Below are 19,219 nucleotides of genomic sequence, written 5' to 3' on the forward strand. Positions count from 1 at the left end.
AAGTGGATAGAAAATATAGAAAAATATTTATATTATAAAAGAAAAGCTTTATTAAATGTGAGTTACAATATCAGCTATATCCTAATATTCTAATTATATTCTTATGCTAATATTCTTTCAGAGTTGTAGAAAACCATACTTTCATAAAGAATAAGAACAAAGCACTTCTATTTATATTATTATTCTTACGCTGTGTTCATTATATGCTAATTCAACATCCAAAGGAGAGGTTATCAACAATGACAAATCCAGTTTAAACAGGTTATTTAAATTGGGAAATTTGATAGCACACCAAAACTAATAAATCATAATCCACTAGTCCATAGTTTTTTTTACCAGTCTCTGACTATTTAAAGTCAATTTAGAAAAGTTTTCAAGCAACTACTCTAAACCTAACTCCCTTTTCCATTTGCTATCTGATTAGTGTCTAAATAAGTTTACGATATAAGAGCATCATGACTCTCTAAAAGAGCACTCCCCCTCCAACCCCCACCCCCAAACCCCTCACTAATTTAGGTTAAAAACAAAGTAATGGCAGCAAAAGTGTCTTTAAGTTTTGCAATAATCCTTCCAGTACTTTTGCATCCCAAAAGGCTCCAGATGTGACCAGCCACTGCAAAATGGTAAGTTGTTTATCAGCATTCTACGCTGGGAACTGGCACCTGTAATTTTACTCTTATTTTGCATCAGCATTATTAAAACACCTAAAAAATGACCAAGTGAAGGTTTTGTGTAATCACACAGACACCTTCAGGGTGAGACGCCCTGTTGGCTGTCTGCGTCCGGAAGCTGTGCCGGCTGCAGGCAGCAGCTTCCTTCTCTGTCGTCTGGATAGCTGCTCTGAGCCTCCTTGGATAGGGAGTTTGTGCTTGTAGCTGGAGCTGGAAAATAATGGTGAAATGTGGTTCTGGCAGCCTTGAAAGAATCGATTGTTGATCACTTTTGATAATGCAAATACTCACAATCCTTCTCTTTCATTCATTTTTTTCTTTTTCTTTCTTTCCCCTTACTTGCTGTTAATAGTCCTTTGTAGCTAAAAAAGAGGCCCCTTATCCACCTCAATACGGGGTGAAGATTTAAGAAATAAACATAGGTGAATCATGTGATGACAGTTAACCACTTTGTTGAGCCAGAGATCCCACTTCACCCTTACCTCCTCTTTTTAACCTCCGGGCTCTGTTACATCTTGCCTACAGTTTTCCTAGCTGCCTGCTTCAGCCTGCTCCCATCTTACCAGGGGTTTAGAAACATGACAAACTACCTTTTGCTTGCTGGCACTTTCACAATGCAGATTCTTGGAACTTCCTTCTGTTTAAGTGCTGATTCCTAACCCTGTATGGCAACAGACTGCAATTTGGTACTGCTGTGCGGTCAACCCAGACTTGAAGTTTGCTTTCCTAAAAAGTTTATTTTTTTGAGCCTATGAAATGATTTCCCACTCAGATGCTTGAAAATGGATCATTTTAAAAAGTCTTCTTTGGCAAGATCTTCCCATACATGTTAAAGGGAGAGAAAACAAGTGGGGAAACTGAGGAGCAGAGGGTTTAAGGGACTCACCTGGGATTGCAGAGTGAGTCATCACCAAGCCAAGTTGGGACTCAATGTTCCTGACAGCTGATGGTCAGCATGATATATTTGATTATAGTACTTCTGGAATTAAAGCTCCACAAAATTCTCCTTTCTTGGGCTTTGACTAGTTTTGTTTCAGCTTCTTATTCATTGTTGTACTGATACATTAAAATAACCCCAAGACCAAGGACAGTCATGCAGGAACATCTAATTGTTATTCCCTGAGGCAAAGAGTGGTAAGAGTAGCCAGCAAAAAACCTTGTGCTATCATTATTTCAGAGTTAGTTGTTAAAGTATCTGTAGCATCAGTGATGGTCAAAATGTTTGTATCTATTCAAATAACTTACTGTAAAACAAATCTTACATCCAGTGGTTCACCCATTGATTGGTGTTAGGAAAGTCTCTTATCAACTATAGAGGACTGTGAAATGTGTAGGTGTGTGGGAGGACAAGGAGATGAGGAGTAGTTACATACTGCTCTAACGGATATAAGATCTCATGCATGACCTTTCAGGTGAGGGTGACCATGGTGCCCCAATGAGGGCTAAATCAGGACCCAATAATGTTTATAACTTACGGAGTCCATCATTAAGCATGCCTTACCTTAACAGAGTTTGGGGGTTTGACCCCAGTCATCTGCATGTGACTTCATCTTGAAAAGCTATTTTTCAAAATTGGGAAAACGTCCACCATCAGAGGTCTCAAGGTAAGTTCTTTAATGGATAATACAGTATTTTCTAGTGATGTTAGTTATTTTAAAGGAATAAAGTGAGACTTTTAAGAGCTGGAGCCAAAAGATCCTTCTGACTTGGGGACAGATGCCAAGACCCTAGCTTCTCCATCATAAGCCCTCAGTGGAGGAGAGTCCCTTGAGAGCAAAGAGAGGTCTAAAGAGGACCAGGATCTCCCCTTGAATCAATCAGAAGCCCTTGGAGAAGTCCTAGAACCACCTGTCTCTAATTAATCTCCTCTCCTATATTCCCTCAGCACATACACACTCATAATTATATTTATGCTTGTAATTGTATTATATTACAGTTCAGATCTCCTTACAATAAATATTACCATAATGAATACTTCACTATTATAAAAAATTCTCAGCCTGAGCCAGCAACTTACTTATTCAAGCATATTCACTACCATAAAATTCTAGTGAAATAAAAGAATTTGGATGTTATGTCAATTCAGTTATAATGGAATTTGACCTTGTAACTATAAGTTTGTCATATGAAGTACTTGGGCTCTTCTACTGGATCACAAGGTCCTTAACAAGATAGTCCCCAACACAAAGTTCCATACATAGTAGATGCTTAAGAAACACTAGAACGCGTGCACAATTTACAATAGAATGTGAAAGCCATTGTTGGTTATGTAGCGGATTAGACTGATTTCCCTGGTCTACAGCGATGGCGCTACTAGAATGGTTGAAGTGAAATTGTTTCATCATTTGAAAATTGAAGAAAATTTGAAGATCATTTTTCATCACCACTTTTATCACTGTTTGAAGGAATTGAGTGTGAAACTGTAGCCGGTCATATGAAGTCTTTTAGCCTCTTTTTTCATCCTTGATGAATTCAAAAAGTAATCAATGTCATCCAGTAACAGAAGGGCTAGTTGTGTCATCATAATGCTGTTTACAGTGGCATTAACTGGCTGGTAATCATCTGACCTGGATATTTATATTTCCCTAAATTTGTGATCGTACTATTGACATACATCCTTTATCACTAGTGGAAAACAATTCTACGTGAATATGGGTGGTCTATAGTATTATTTTTATATGCAAACCACAGCATATTTTGTCTATTCTTTCAAATATCTACATTTGAAAAAGGTAGTGCCATAGTGCCTACGCTGAAAATAAAAAATTTTAAATGTGAAAAGATTAATAAGAGAAGCAAAAAACAGTTTCTACCAAATGTGAGTGGGATCACTAAAACAAGGGAGCAACATGAGTACCTATACTTCTATCTGACGAGAAAAGACAATATTAGAAGACAATATTAGAAGGCAATGGAATCGGGGAGAGCTTGAGTCTTACACTCTGGAAGGATATTTTTCTGGGTATATGCTGTGCATACTCATGAAGAAAAGAATTAAACATGTAGGCTCTATGTATTTCATAATCATTTCTTTCATCACTGGAAGTGGAAGAAACATCTAAATAAAAAGGAATATGCTTGTAATTCATATTCATGAACTACGTTAATATGCAAAATAAAGTGACCTGAAGAGCAGAACACAGCAAACAGAATTCTGGACTTTTTTTTTTTTGCACCAGCAACTTATTTAAAGGTAAATAGCTATTAAGGAAAATTTTCATTTCTCCATCAGGTATATGTATTTGGAAAAGTAAGAATCACTAGGTCTAGGATGATAGTTGTACAACCTTGAGAATATACTGATAACCATGAAATTGTGTACTTGAAATGATTCATTTTATGGAATGTGAACTATATCTAAAGGAGAGGGAATCACCAAGTCTATTAGGTCTTCTGGGTTCCACTGTGCCTGGGCAGGAATATTCACTATTTCCCAGATTGCCAGGGAGGGAGGTCTGGCTGATCCTGAGAGAAGCCTTGTGTTGTAAAAATCAATCAGCCCATAAACCAACAAACAAGGGGATAAACTTGTCATTCGTCTGAGTTCAAATGTGTATTATATTCAGACTCTTGGCATTGTGCCTAAAAACCAACCCGTTTCCTGAGCTGTATAGGCAGATATCACTGTTAAGTCTGTGGCATAAGTTCAAGCCAACAGTGAACTGACTGAGGCCGCCAGGATTCCAGCGAATGACATCCTACTAAAAAACCGCCTAGTTCTGAACGTGAAATAGAGCCAAGTGAGCATCTGATTCTGATAGACACATTTTATAGATGGCAGTTGGAGCCAGTAAACCTTAGCTGCTAATCATCATGACCAGAATCACTAGTCATTCTTTTAATCAGACATTTATTCAGAAAGGTTTCATATATTCATATAATACTACATATGAAACAGGAAATATCTGTGAACAAACTCTGCCAGAGAAGAGAAACCTATTGTATTAGTTTAATGTGTGTAGCATTAGAGAAAGTAGATTTCACTACAAATAAAGCTGCTCTTGTCAAATGCTTGACAGGTACCTACAGAGGTTAACTAGTCAAATCCTCAGGAACACTGCAAGGTAGGTCTAATGATCCCCATTTTACAGATGAGTAAAAAGAAGCTCCTGGAAGTTTAATTTCTATAAGCATAAACAGCTAGTAAATGATAGGGCTAGAATGCAAAATAAGAGCCTCTTTTCACCACACACTCTATACTCCTGGCACTACGAGAAGTTATCTTCCCAACAACTGAAAGCAATTCATGTTGGGAGAAGTATTCAGTCCTGCTTAATTAATAATGGCCCACAGGTTGATGAGAATCGAAAATAATTCAATAGGATGGAATCATAAATCTAGGAAAGATAAATAATTTGGGGCCATACCCCACATGTTTTGATAAAGACGATGGGATCTTGAGAGGATGGAAGACTCTGGAGGTTAGCATTAAAATTAAAATCTTGAATTGCTGAAGGAATTATTGGATTATCAAATACAAGTTAATGCTTTCTGTACTAGTCTTCATTTACACATGTTTATAGTCTAGCCTTTTGTCAAGTTGGTATCCAATATTCAGCCCAAAAGGAGGAGCTAAGATACCCCAAGATCTCTAAGAAGAGGGATTATGGGAACAAGAAATAAAACATAACCTCAGACAGTTCAAATCCCAGCTGTCCTACTTAATAACTATATGGCTTTAGGCAAGTTGCATGGCTTTTCCGAACCTCTGCTTCCTGATTAGTGAAATGGGGATGGTGGTACCATTAGTATATAGTTCATAGAACTATTTTGAGTATTAAATCACTAAATGCAAAAATCACATTTAGCACATAGCATTATATAGTTTTTATTTCTAACAGTTTTTTGTTGACAAGTTAAAATCTGACATCTATCAAAACTATTTTCTTTTTCTACACGCTCAAATCTCTTACTAGATTCAAACTTTTTTGTTATATTGCTGTCATTAGAGAAGAGACGCTATTGTCTTTCAAAAAAAGAAATTATTATGCAAACTCATTCAACATTTTTGTAGGATTTGGGGATTTTGTAGATTAGTTAGGAAATAACACTAAAATTTGATTACAACTACTAACATTATTATTGTAGTTGGTGATTTTCCTCAAAGTTGAAAATTTTATAATAATTTATTTAAGGACATTATCATCTGGGCTCTAATATTCCTCCAGATTCATATCCCTGATAAAAAAAGAAAGCCACCAGGAGCTTCAGATAAATAATAAATGGGACTACGACCTTAAAGATATTTGAGCAATACTGTCTTCAAAGTTCTCAAGAATTAAAGGATGTGCATTGGAATAAAACCAATATGTTTAGGAGGTGGGGTATTTGCATTGCTGAAGTATCTCCTCACTCCCCAGACCACCTGTTCTAGAGCCCACATCAGCCATGGGAGTTACAGACCCTCACAGTACTTTGTACACAATTCAAACAGCAGTTATCACACCTATGCTTTGGTTTGGCTTATATTTCATCCAATGGGGTTTTTCCCTAAAGAATTGAAATCAAAATATGCAGCCTGCCTGCTCAAACTCTCTCCCACTAACTTCAGGCAAAAGGACCAAACAAACTCCTCAGTGTGGCATGACAAGTTGTATGTGATCAGCCACGCTTCATTCTCCAGCTTCACCTTTTTCCTCTGTTCCCCTCCTCGCTCTTCCTACTGTAGATGCAACCACACTGCCCTGTCCCAGCCTGGGGCGGACTGTGTTCTTTCTCCCCTCTGGGTCTTGGACCCATTGTTTCTTTACTGGAAAGCTGTCTCTACCCTCCGCTTCCTCCCTAGCACTTTCCCAGCAAAGTTTCCTTGGACTTTCCTTTCTCAAGAAGGGGTGGGGTAACTCTTGAAAATATCCCCCTAACAACCAACACATCCCTTAATATCACACTTGGCACTTTTGAGTTGAAATGTGTGTTTTCTTGTCCTTCTTTCCCAGTAGACAGTGAGCTCTTTGAGGGTACGTACTGGGTCTTGCTCATTGCTGTAGCTCCAGCTTCTGGCCCATTGCCTGGCGGATAAAAAGACTCTTAGTAATTATCTATTGAAGAGATGAATCTGAATCTGTATGAAGAAACTCAACAAATATTACCTTTAAAATAATAGAAGGTAGGTAACAAATGAAGAAAACACTATCTTTTTGCCTGCTGGTGTGAGAATTCCTTTGTAGGAAGAGGCTTGCTCTGCTGTGAACACTCTGATAAGCCTGCTGTGGTATAAGAGGAAGGCTTGTGCTGGGGTCCAGGCTTTGTGCCTAATAAAGGAAAGGGGAGCAGGCAGGTGCAAGACCAAGGGCTTCTTGGAGGAAGGGGTCAAAGAAGATTCCAACAGTCTGCCCACCTACAAAGGGACTGTGAAGGAAAATGCACAAATGGGGGCTTTATTAAGTTGTTTCCTCTGTGGTGTGTGATTAAAAACTCTTTCCTCCATCTACACTACTAAATCTTCATTAGGTCTACTTTGATAATGTTTTTGGGTAAAAAGTTTTGTGATTTGGGAAGCTCAAAGACGACAAGGGGAACACCTATTACACAAGTTTTTTAAAGTATACATCTTCCTGCATCTTTCTTCGCACTTTTAAACAAGTTGGGCTCCTAAGAGCCTATGATGTGAAGGTATCAGTAACTGAATTATCTGTAGATCTGTCTTTCTTTCTTGAGAGAGAGGATTCCGCAAAAATTAGCCTACTCACTTGGTTAATCTTGAGATAAACCAATCCCAGCCTATCACATAAGCATACATAACTCAAGGTTACTTTGAAAGAGTTTATTTTCCTGCGTGTGACTAGGCAAGTTTGGAGAAAGTGGAGGTCTGTTGAAATGGCTATGCATAAAGCAGTTTTAAGAGACTGAGGGAGGAGGGGTGGGATTTGGAAGGCTGAGTATTACATTACAGTAATACACTGTAGTGGGGGGAAGGGCAGAAAATAAAAGAAGGTCGACTGTGGTGTGGGTCTAAGTGGCATGCCAGAGAGACTTGGGCAGAGATGCACTGCTGAATAAAAAGAGGGTTTATGAGAGTGTATCATGTGCAGGGTAAAAGCTTCCTTGATCTTCCTTCTAAAAACTTGAGTAAATTTTACAAGACTGACTACTGTTTTGGTTTTAAATAGATTATAGCCCCGGTGGCTCAGATGGTAAAGAATCTGCCTGCAATACAGTAGACCTGGGTTTCATCCCTGGGTCAGGAAGATCCCCTGGAGAAGGGAATGGCAACCCACTCCAGTATTCTTGCTTGGAAAATCCCATGGACAGAGGAACTAGGGGTCGGGCTGTAGTCCATGGGGTCACAAAGAGACCAACATGACTGAGCAACTTTCAGTTTAGCTCACACCATCAGTATTTATAAGTGACTTGAGGGTGACTGTCAGGACTACACAGAAAGCTTTGTTAGTGGACAACTGTAACAATTTACACAATTCTTTTTGCTTCTCAGATGCCTTACTGCTCAAAATCTCCGACTTTTCAATGATCCCTAAGGCTTTTTTTTTTTTTGCAAGAACTTTGATCATCATCACCCAGACTTTGCACTGGGGCAGTTTCAGAATCAGTACTGTTCTTCCTCCCCATCTAATGCAGCACAGCTGGGGGGCAGCTAGCACAGATTTGATATTGGGGTCCCTTTAGGCAGAAGAGTTGTGTGGTCTAGGATGCTACTCTTGAAGAGGAAAATGATGTTGAATACTATGGCCTGACCTGGAGTCTATTGGTCATGTTCCTGTCATATTTTCCCTAGCTTTCTCATACTCCAAATCCCTGTGGAAGAAAGAAAGTAGATACTAACATGTTAGACATTTACAAGTCAGCTATCAGGATAAACACTTCATATGAGTTAACCTCAGGCCCACATATTTCCAAAAGTATCCATCAAGGAGATAAGGAACTTTATCTGATTATGGGCCATTTAGAGCATTGCCTGATTCTACAGCATTCCAGCCATAAAGATTTGTAGGCAGATTATTTGAGGCATGAAGACTGATTTTGTTTAGCGTATTTAAACAGCCATATTAATTTAGAGACATCCTGGAGGACCCAGTTCAAGTTTGCACCAGGCCCAGAGATTCACAGGATGGGTTGCTTTTTTTTTTTTTTAATTAAGACTTTCTAATTGACAGTTACAGACTCTGTATCTTAAGAGTCATCTTGAAACCCACCCACAGGATTTTAATCTATTCACCATGGTATCCTTCTCCTCTGGCAAAGGAAATGGCGACCCACTCCAGTATTCTTGCCTGGAAAATCCCATGAACAATAGAGCCTGGCAGGCTATAGTCCATGGGGTCACAAGAGTTGGACACAACTTAAGAGAGTAAACCACCACCAGCAAGGTATCTAGGGAGCAGAAAGGGTTTCACAGAACAGCACCTCTCCCTGCTTTATTTGGAACCCTGTGGTTTAGGATGGGGGAAGGATAATCTAGAGTTTTTTTGTCTTCTTGAGTCAGAACAAATGAGTGAGGGTGATACTGACTGCAAAGAATTGTCTAGATCCAAAGCCAAATGAGTTCAAATTCAAAACATCCCCAAACCCTAAGTTAGTAAACAGATCGCAGGAGGTAAGGCCATACTCTGGCCCTCTGTGGCTGCTAATTGTATTGGTGCCACTTAGGGACGAGGTGATACTCCCACTTATATAATATCATGTATATGACTTCAGTGATGAATGCTGTTTAGAAGCAACTGAGATTTAGATACAAGGCATATCTAGGAATGTTGGAAAATCTTTTACCTTTCAAGGAATGAAAAGATTATACAAGGGTTAAAAGGCTTATTATAACTGGGAAAATAGCATTAAAATATCGGTCAGTGTTAGAATCAGGTGGACTTTACTAAGGACAAAACTAAAAGTATAAATAGCTTTGTAGTTCATTACCATTTGGGGCTCGTAGTGTTCAAAATAGTTTTAATTCTTAAAGAGAAGGAACATTATGAATCCAAGATAAAAATAAGATATGATCTATTAAAATAGTGGTTTAATGAAAGCTTATTTGCCTTTGCTTTAAAATCTTAAAGCACATAGTAGCCTTACCTTGAATAAACATTGTTATTAACCTTCAGCTGTAAAGTGACTTTCAATAATCAGAAGAGGTATAATATCAGAGAACATTTTCTAATACAAATAACAATGCTTATAGAGACTACATATAAGGTGAGACTTCTTCACTGAAACTGGCCAGAGGAAACTGCAAATTAAGAATTTACCAAAATAGAGTGGTTTAGATGCTAATTCATGTCTGACTCTTGCGACCCCATAAACTGTAGCCTGCCAGTCTCCTCTGTCCATGGGATTTTCCAGGCAAGAATATTAGAGTGGATTGCCATTTCCTTCTCCAGGGGATCTTACCGACCCAGGAATCAAACCCACGTCTCCTGCATTGCAGGCAGATTCTTTACCGACTAGCTATGAGGGAAGCCCAAAAATAGAGTAGGAACCCATTTTATTAGAAGTAAAGCAGAAGGGTTCAGCCACCCAAAGGTCACACACCAGTGATTTAATTGGAAAGATTTTTCCTTATAAAAAAGATTAGTTCCAATTAATGGAAAATTCAAATTATGTTTATCAATATAAACACTAACAAAATGCTATCATTCCATAGCATATTACTTGCACAGTACCTATCCTATAAGACATTTTGTAAGAGACAAAGGTTCATTCATTTTACTAATTCTCAGTTTTATAGATGAAGAAGCTGAAGCATAAAGCATTTAGAAGACAAGCCACAGAAAGTTTCCAGAAAAACTGAAAAAAAAATTCCTTTTGTTCATGGTACTCCCCCATGGGAAGAAAATTAAAAACAAGCCCTAAGTAGCACAAAAATGAAAAAGGGAAAGTTTTATAAGAGTCTATAGCAGCAATCCAGAAGAGAGGTGAACTTGAAAGTGAGAAATGAATATTTACAAATCGTGAAGACTTCAATTCCCTCCTCTCTGGCCCTTCTAATAAGGTAGGAACCAAGGTACTGCCTTTGTATCAAGGAAAAGCTCCCTGATACAAAGCTCTTAGGTTTGTACCTCCTGACAACCTCTTTTGTAGCACTTGTCAGACATGTAACGTCCTTGAGCGGGCACAGTTCATGCCATTGTTGATACCACCAGCCACAATATGACCTGGAAAAATGGGGCATCTCTGTGGAGATGTATCCTCAAGTCATAGGGCCAGCACAACCCCTGACCTGCTGCCCTGGGACTAAGATCTCAATTAGTAAAAGCCCACAACCCAGCAGGTAGGGGCAAAACCTGTCTGACCTACCAGCAGAGAAATACACCTACTGAGATTCTCTATGAGAATCCAGAAGCCATGGTTGTGATTGCCCCAGGCTGCTATGTATGCGTGCGTGTGCGTGCGTGTGCGTGTGCGTGTGTGTGTGTGTTTGAGAGAGAGAGAGAGAACAGAAAATGAAAACCCAAGGGATCTTTGTTGTTGCTGCCTGCCTGCCCTCCAGAGGACCTTCTGTAGTTAGTTACCCAACAGAGCCTAGGGCATGAGTCACCAAAAGATATAGGGAGGAAGTAGGGGCCAGGTCGTGGAGGGCACACGCTGCTCTCCATACTGAAGGGCTCAGATTTCATCCAGAGGGCATTTGGAAACCAATGAAGATTTTTAGCACAGAAATGCACTTGAGAACGATCTCTCCTGCCCGCTGTTACACAGAGTGAAGTGAGCAAGTTCTGCCTTGTTCATCACTGTGTCACAGTATCTAGGGCAAAATAACTCTGTGGATGCTCAATACATTATCTGTTGACTGGATGAGTGAATGAATGAATGAATAATTTTAGTGGGGAGAAGCAAGAAGGGCCTGGCAAAGAACTTAATTTGTTGAAGGTTGCCAACAGTGTCTTAATCATAAGACAAATGAGATTTCTTAATGTACAAGGGGGAGGGGGCACACTGTCTGCTTTGTAGGATTGATGATGCCTTTTGGACGCTTTTATTATGGTAGAGGAAGCAGAAACAAAGACAATTAAGTAAACTATTAAAAATTGTGGTTGATATCATGAGAGAAACCAAGGGCTAAGATAGAAAAGACCAAAGGGGACCTACTTTAAAGGATATGATTGAAGAAAATCTCCCTATGAATGTGGTCTCTAAGCTGAGCCCAAGGGAAGAGACAGAACAAACTACGGGGAAAATCAAGGAAAGAGCTTTACAGGAAGGGAAATAGTTTATGTAATGGCTCAGAGGCAGGAAGGAATTGGTTTTGTTCCCAGAATGGCAAGAAGTGACTAGAGCTGAGAGCCTGAAAGAGGAAATAACTGAGGCAGAGGCCGGGTCCCCCAGGGCTGGGTGATCAGGAGCTGACAGCTTCATCCCGCCAACCCCCTTCCCTGGTCCAGCAGGAGGAATGAAAGGAATCAAAGAGAGCTCGTGGAGCAGACAAACGACTGGAAGAATGAGGGGAATGTCAGACCAGTTTTATTCTAGGTCTCCCCCAAAGGGATCATCACATTCTAGAAACACTCCAAAAGGAAAGGAGAGCTTGTATTAAAGATAAAAGACTTCAACTCCATCAAAGGAGATGTTTGGGAAGCCAGATTCCTGGGCAACCAGTCTTTCTCTGAAGGAAAATTATCACTTACCTGCCTCTTGAAAAGAGAGGCTTTGGGTTTTTTGTTTTTCCTTCAATATTTTAAGTAACCCCAAAGTAAAACCGATGAGGGGAAAGATGTGAAAGAAACAAGGAGGAGATAAAGCAGACTGGGCGGGTAGTGGGGCGCTGGCAAGTCAGCAGAGGGAGAATGGCCCTCTTTGGCCCTGCCTCAGAGTGCTCATCCTCCTCCTCCTGATGGACTCCGGCCTGGCCAGGGGGAGGATTCAAATAGAGCAGACCCAGAGGGAAGAGGATTGTTTGCCTTCTTTCCTCCCTGAACATGGTGCATGACTATGGTGTGGTTTTCTCCTGAACAAGCTACACCTGCATAGGAAGTTGCCCTTACAGTGGGGGAAATGGCCTTTTCTTTTATTCTCTTCGATAATTCTCAAAGTTCTTCAGATTTTTGCCTGCAGCCCCGTGGTTCCACAAGTTGTCTAGGAAGAAACATTTTGTAGTTGAAAGCAGATGGGATCCCAGTAGTAGGGGGAGAAAGTGTGTATCCCACATGAACTGGGAAAGTCTGAGAGATGAAGACTGGTTGTATCTTGGGTACCCCTGATTGATGATGGGTGAAGCTTCTCCTTCCTGGGGCTTCCTCCTGCTCAGCATAATAAGTGTGGGGTAAACCCCAGATCCACCATTTACACCACATCAGTTAAGTTCAGTTGCTCAGTTGTGTCCGACTCTTCACAACCCCAGGGACTGCAGCACGCCAGGCTTCCCTGTCCTTTACCAACTCCTGGAACTTGCTCAAACTCATGTCCATCGAGTCAGTGATGCCATCCAACCATCTCTTTACACTACCTGATCTTGAGCAAATTACTTAGGCGGGTCAAAAAATAAGTTTTCTATAGCTCTGTATTTTTTAAGATTGACAACCATTAATGGGTCATGAAATCAATTTATAGGTCCAACAAATATGTTTTTAAAACAGTAATAGAACAGAGTATAAGTATTTTCCATGAAGCTTGTTTTATATGTGTGTGATGTGTATGTGATGGGGGTGTATGCGTATGTACATGTGGGGAGTGGAGTATACACTCCTGTGTTTACTGGTTGCAATGTTAGATGCATTGCTTATTGTATGTGGTGATCAAAGAAGTTTGAAAAATCCTGACAACCTCTTTTCTAACTCCTATTCCCACTCAGAAGTAGGAAAAAAGGTGGAAACTGTACATTCAACACTACTCAGCATTTTTCAGTTTCCAGTTTGAAGAGGTTTTATGTCCATTCTCCCCTCCCCTTCTACTTCCTTCTTCTCTCACTCACGTTCCACTGCGCTTCCTTAGGCTGTGAGTCTCCATCTCAGTGCATGGTTTCGATGGAGTCAGAGCTTCAGAGAGAGACAAACTGCCCAACAATAAACCCCGAACTTACCAAGATGGGGAAAGACAGCAGAAAGTGCTTTTAATATAACATTCCCCACTACATGTAGGATTAATTCAAGGCTCAGTTCCTTTATCTATTAAGTGTGGTGAAGATCAGATAGGTTTACCATTTAAATGCCTATCACACTTTAGGTACTGGATAAACATGAAGGTCTTCCCTCTTCGGGCGCTTATTTGCTGAGAGGGTTTCTCTAAGCCAGCCCTAGTCCTCTGGGAACTTAGGCTGCGATATGGATGCTATGGTGCATAGAGACAGCAAAACGAAAACAAATCAATACATCAATGGAGCGGAAGGTATTTATATCATACTCAGGTCAAGTGCATTTTATGGCCCATGGCCAAAGGTCTAAGATACCTCAACTGATGAATCCCCCAGGAAACTAGTTCCAGCATGCCTAGCTTTAAAGATAAACAAATACTGACTACAACTGCATGGACACAGACAACCCTAAGCAAACACGAGAGTGGTGAAATGTCTGGATCTGAGCCCTCTGTCTGCCTGCCCTCCTCCCTCATTCAGAGCCTGGTCTCCTCACTGAACATGTGGTTGCCCATATGCTCCCTTCACAACCCGATCCTCAACCACCCTCAGAAGATTCTGATAGCATGTAACATAATTGACACTCCAACCTATTCTCACTGAAATGTTTCTGTGGAAATATATACACAAACACACACTAACACATATTTTTCCCCTAAAGAAATTTCCAATAGAATCAAGGGACCTGAAGGAACCTTAATTTAGCCCCTGAGTGTGGCACAGCAGGTAAGGAACAGAGAGGGGAACAGGGCCTATAGTCTGGCCTGCCCATAGAGAATGCCATCCTCAGCTAAAGACCCTCTGACCTGGCCCTGAAGCAAATGAGGTAGAGAAAGATGCCTCCACCTTCCATGGATGGAAGCTTACTCACTTGTTCAGTCACTATGTCTGACTCTGTGACCCCAAAGACTGCAGCATACTTGGCTCCTCTGTCTTTCACCGTCCCCTGGAGTTTGCTCCATTGAGTCAGTGATGCCATTTAACCACTTCATCCTCTGCTGCACTCTCATCCTCCTGACCTCAATCTTTCCCAGCATCAGGGTCTTTTCCAATGAGTCAGCTATTCTCATCAGGTGGCCAAAGTACATCAGCTTCAGCATCAGGCCTTCCAATGAGTACTCAGAATTGATTACTTTAGGATTGACTGGTTGGATCTCCTTGCAGTCCAATGGACTCTCAACAGGCTTCACCAGCATCACAGTTCAAAAACATCAATTCTTCAGTGCTCAGCTTTCTTTATGATCCAAGTCTCACATCCATACATGACTACTGGAAAAACCATAGCTTTCACTATATGGACCTTTGTCAGAAAAGTGATGTCTTTGCTTCTTAATATGCTCTTGACTGCAGCCATAAAATTAAAAGATGCTTGCTCCTTGGAAGAAAAGCTATGACCAACCTAGACTGTGTATTAAAAAGCAAAGACATCACTTTACTGATAAAGGCCCATATAGTGTCAAAGCTACGGTTTTTCTGGTAGTTACGTACAGATGTGAGAGTTGGACCATACAGAAGGCTGAGCACTGAAGAATTGATGCTTTCAAATTATGGTGATGGCGAAGACTCTCGAGGGTCCTTTGGACAGCAAGGGGATCAAAACAGTCAATCCTAAAGGAAATCAACCCTGAATATTCACTGGAAGGACAGATGCTGAAGCTGAAGCTTCAATACTTTGGCCACCTGATGTGAAGAGCTGACTTATTGAAAAAAAAACTCTGATGCTCGGAAAGATTGAGGGCAGTAGGAGAAGGGGACAGCAGAAGACAAGATGGTTGGATGGCATAGTTGACTCAATGGATATGAGTTTGCACAAACTCTGGGAGATAGTGAAGGACAAAGAAGCCTGGTGTGCTGCAGTCCATGGGGTCACAAAGAGACACGACTGAGCAACTGAACAGCTTTGTCACAGCTTTTCTTCCAAGGAACAAGCATGTTTTAATTTCATGGCTGCAGTCACCATCTGCAGTGATTTTCTACTACTCACCTAATAGAAACTAAAAGGCCTCAAACACCCCCCACCCCAGGTCTGCCCCCAGCTTTACTGCTATGATGATCATGATCCTCCAGAGGAAAAACAGAACCAAAGAAGGAGGGTGGGAGGGAGAGGGTGAATTGAGATTTACTTTAAATAGTTGGTTCACAGGATTACGAAAGCTGGCAAATCCAAAATCTGTAGAGTGGTTCGGCAAGCTAGAGATCCAGAAAATAGCTGATGCTAGAGTTGAAGGCTGTCTGTTGGCAGAATTCCTTCTTGTTCAGGGAGGTTAGTCTTTTGTTCCATTAAGTGAAGTGAAGTTGCTCAGTTGTGTCCGACTCTTTGCAACCCTGTGGACTGTGTCCATGGGACTTTCCAGGCAAGAGTACTGGAGTGGGTTGCCATTTCCTTCTCCAGGGGATTTTCCCAACCCAGGGATCGAAGCCGGGTCTCCTGCATTGTAGGCAGATGCTTAACCATCTGAGCCACCAGCCTTCAACTAATTTGATGAAGCCCACCCACATTATGGAGGGCCACCTGCTTTACTCAATGTCCAGCAATTTAAATGTAAATTTCAGGAGGATTTCCCTGGCAATTCAGTGGTTAAGACTCCAGGCTTCCACTGCAGGGGGTATGGGTATGGGTTTCCCCCCTGCTTGGGAAACTAAGATCTCACCTGCTGCACAGCATGGCCAAAAACAAAAATGTAAATTTCACCCAGCAATTTACACCCTCACAGAAATATCCAGAAAAATGTCTGACCCAGCCACCTGGTGATCTAGCCAAGTTTACAGGTAAAATTAACCATGACAACTGCTAAGGCCAGAGTGAGGCTTCCTCAACACACCAACTTTAATCCAACTGTTTTTCAACTCAGGCACTCTTTAAAAATTCCCAGACTCAAAATGCTTTATTCTAGCACACTTTAAGTTTTTCAAGAGTTTAAAGATTGCTCATGGTTATAATTCCTTCTCCCTATTTGACACACAGAAACATTGTAAAGTATTAGAGGGCAAGATGCTTTCATATATACATACAGTTCTCAGATTTTTTGTTTCAGGATCTTTTTATACTCTTAAAAATTAAGAATGTAAAAGAGGTTTTGTTTATGTTGGTAATATCTCTAGATACTATGCTTTAGAGAAACATATGCATCATATTAGAAATAAAGATGAGATAGTTAAATATATATTTATGAGTTTCATTCAAAATAATAAGGCAAACAAATGTTAGCATAATATATTTTTCATTAAAAAGTAGTTGTTTTTCAAAATAAAATAATTGGTGAGAAATGTATCATTCATTTACATCTCTGCATTTCTCTTTAATGCCTGGCTTAATAGAATATGGTAGGATTCTCATACCTGTCTGCATTTAACCTGTGCTATGCTGTTTTAATTAAAATATATGAAGAAAACCTAGGCTTATATGAATATGTAACTGAAAAAGGGAAGACTTGCCCGGGACTACTCAGACCACACTTTGAGAATCACTTGTTTCAGAGAACTACCCTTGCTGTGAGTCACAGGTCACAGGTCACAGGTCCTGCTCTGCCAGTAACCAGCTGTGCAACCTGAAGCAAGTCACTAAACCATTCTGAACTGAAGCTTCTTTATGTAAACAAGGAAACGAATTAACATATTGTTGAACACCTATTATGTGCCAGGCACAATTCATTTAAATGAATCTTCACAACTTACCATGTAAGCAGTGGTGTGGTGGTAAATGCTTAACTATGCGGGAGGAATCAGTCCAAGATGCTCACATGGATGTGACTTACATTGTCTAATGGGACACTGAGCCCCGTTTTCCAGTTTAATCTACTGCCTGTATAGACCAATGTACACCCTGATTACTTCTTTCTCAGAAGGATGGTGAGGAAGGGGAAGAGATGCAGTGGAAGGGAAGAACCAAAATTAAGTTTGAGTAATGATGTAGGGTGTGCCAGAAGTGAAAGGGAGGGGCTCCAGCTAGACAAGCTGCGAAGGTCAGGGGGTTAGGGTTAGCTTACTGGCCTAGAGGAGCCTTGGTTTGTAGTATTTGCCAATTTTCATGTATAAATATGTCCACCATGGCCAACTTTATGCTACCAACCTGACATTTGAAAAAGGAGTTGCAAAAAGCTGGGCACAATTGGTTTTCAAAAGCCAGTCCAATGAGAGCCTATGCTTCTTATAGTAAAAATGAGAACCTGAGGTTGAAGGGATTAAAGGAATGGACTGAGAACACGCAAGCGTCCCTGGTACATGAAACAGAGTGAACCTCAGGTTATAGTAAGTACGGACTCAGACACATAATAATCTTTTAAAAATGCATATGCATATAAATTAACTATGTAAATGACAGAAAAAGGTCCAGACGTCTATACAACAAATTATACATACTGATTTATTTGGGGGAAAGAAATGAAACAGGCATGAAGATGATAAGGAATTTTTATTTTTCTACTCTTTATATTTCTGTATTGTTTTAGGGTTTTTGTTTTTTTAATGTAAGTGAGCCTGTAATTATGTGTTCCTTGTAGAACCTAAAATAAAACATTTTTCAAAGAGACTTAGGGATATGATTAGATATTTAATTATATAGAGTTAACAAAAATGATTCAAAATATTCAATAGGGGACTTCAGTGGGGACTGGTAAGCATCAGAGAAAGAGAAAGAAATTCAGAGACAGAAAAAGACTATATTTTGATGTAGTGCCTCCTCCATCAGGTGCCTTAGCAATTCTCTTTTCAAATAATTTCTGTCTGGTGGTTAAACTTGAAGTATTGAACATAAAATGTCTTATATTCTCTGGCGAATTGGAAAGGCCAGTAGCTTTTTTGAGTAGACTAATATTAAAATAAACCTTGAATCCCATATAGAAGCCGGATCTTAGTTTGTCAATACTTAGTGAGCCACTCAGCTCAATTGGTTAAACATGGGGTCAGCGAAAGCGAGCTTCACGTTGTCAACCTTTTAGTCTTCAAGGCGGGTGGGGGTGGGGGTGTTGTATGCATGAATATATGCACATGTTGGTGAGAGTACTTTTTGGTGAGTTGAGCTAAGAAAGAAAGAATAGAAAGGGACCCAACCAAGATCATTTTCCCACATGTTCCACAAAGTAATAATTTCTTAACCTGACAAATTCCTTTAAGGACAAGAGTCATCAATATCATAACACAAACTAATTTAGTTAGGCAAATGTCTTCTTTTTTTTTCTTTACAACAAAAACTTAAGGAGTCAAAAAATTAGAGAAAAGGAAAGAAGTTTTTTGTAGTATGGGGCACTAAATTTGGGTAGAGAGAAAGGCCCCCACAGCGGTTTGGTGGAAAAGGCAGCCTTGATGTGAATCTGGGCTTTGTAATTTGCTAGTATTGCTTCCTAGGGCAACTTTCTTAACTTCTTCAATGCCAAATTTCCTCTACCATAAAATAGAGATTGTATAAAAAGCAAGATCATTGTAAGACATCTATGTGTGTGTGTGTGTGTGTGTGTGTATACATATATATATGAACATGGGACCTGGGATAGAGCCTGGTACATAGAGATTATGCAATAAATGGCAGCTACAATTT

Source organism: Bos taurus, chromosome 7 (genome assembly GCF_002263795.3).
Source record: "Bos taurus isolate L1 Dominette 01449 registration number 42190680 breed Hereford chromosome 7, ARS-UCD2.0, whole genome shotgun sequence".
Lineage (NCBI taxonomy): Eukaryota > Metazoa > Chordata > Mammalia > Artiodactyla > Bovidae > Bos > Bos taurus.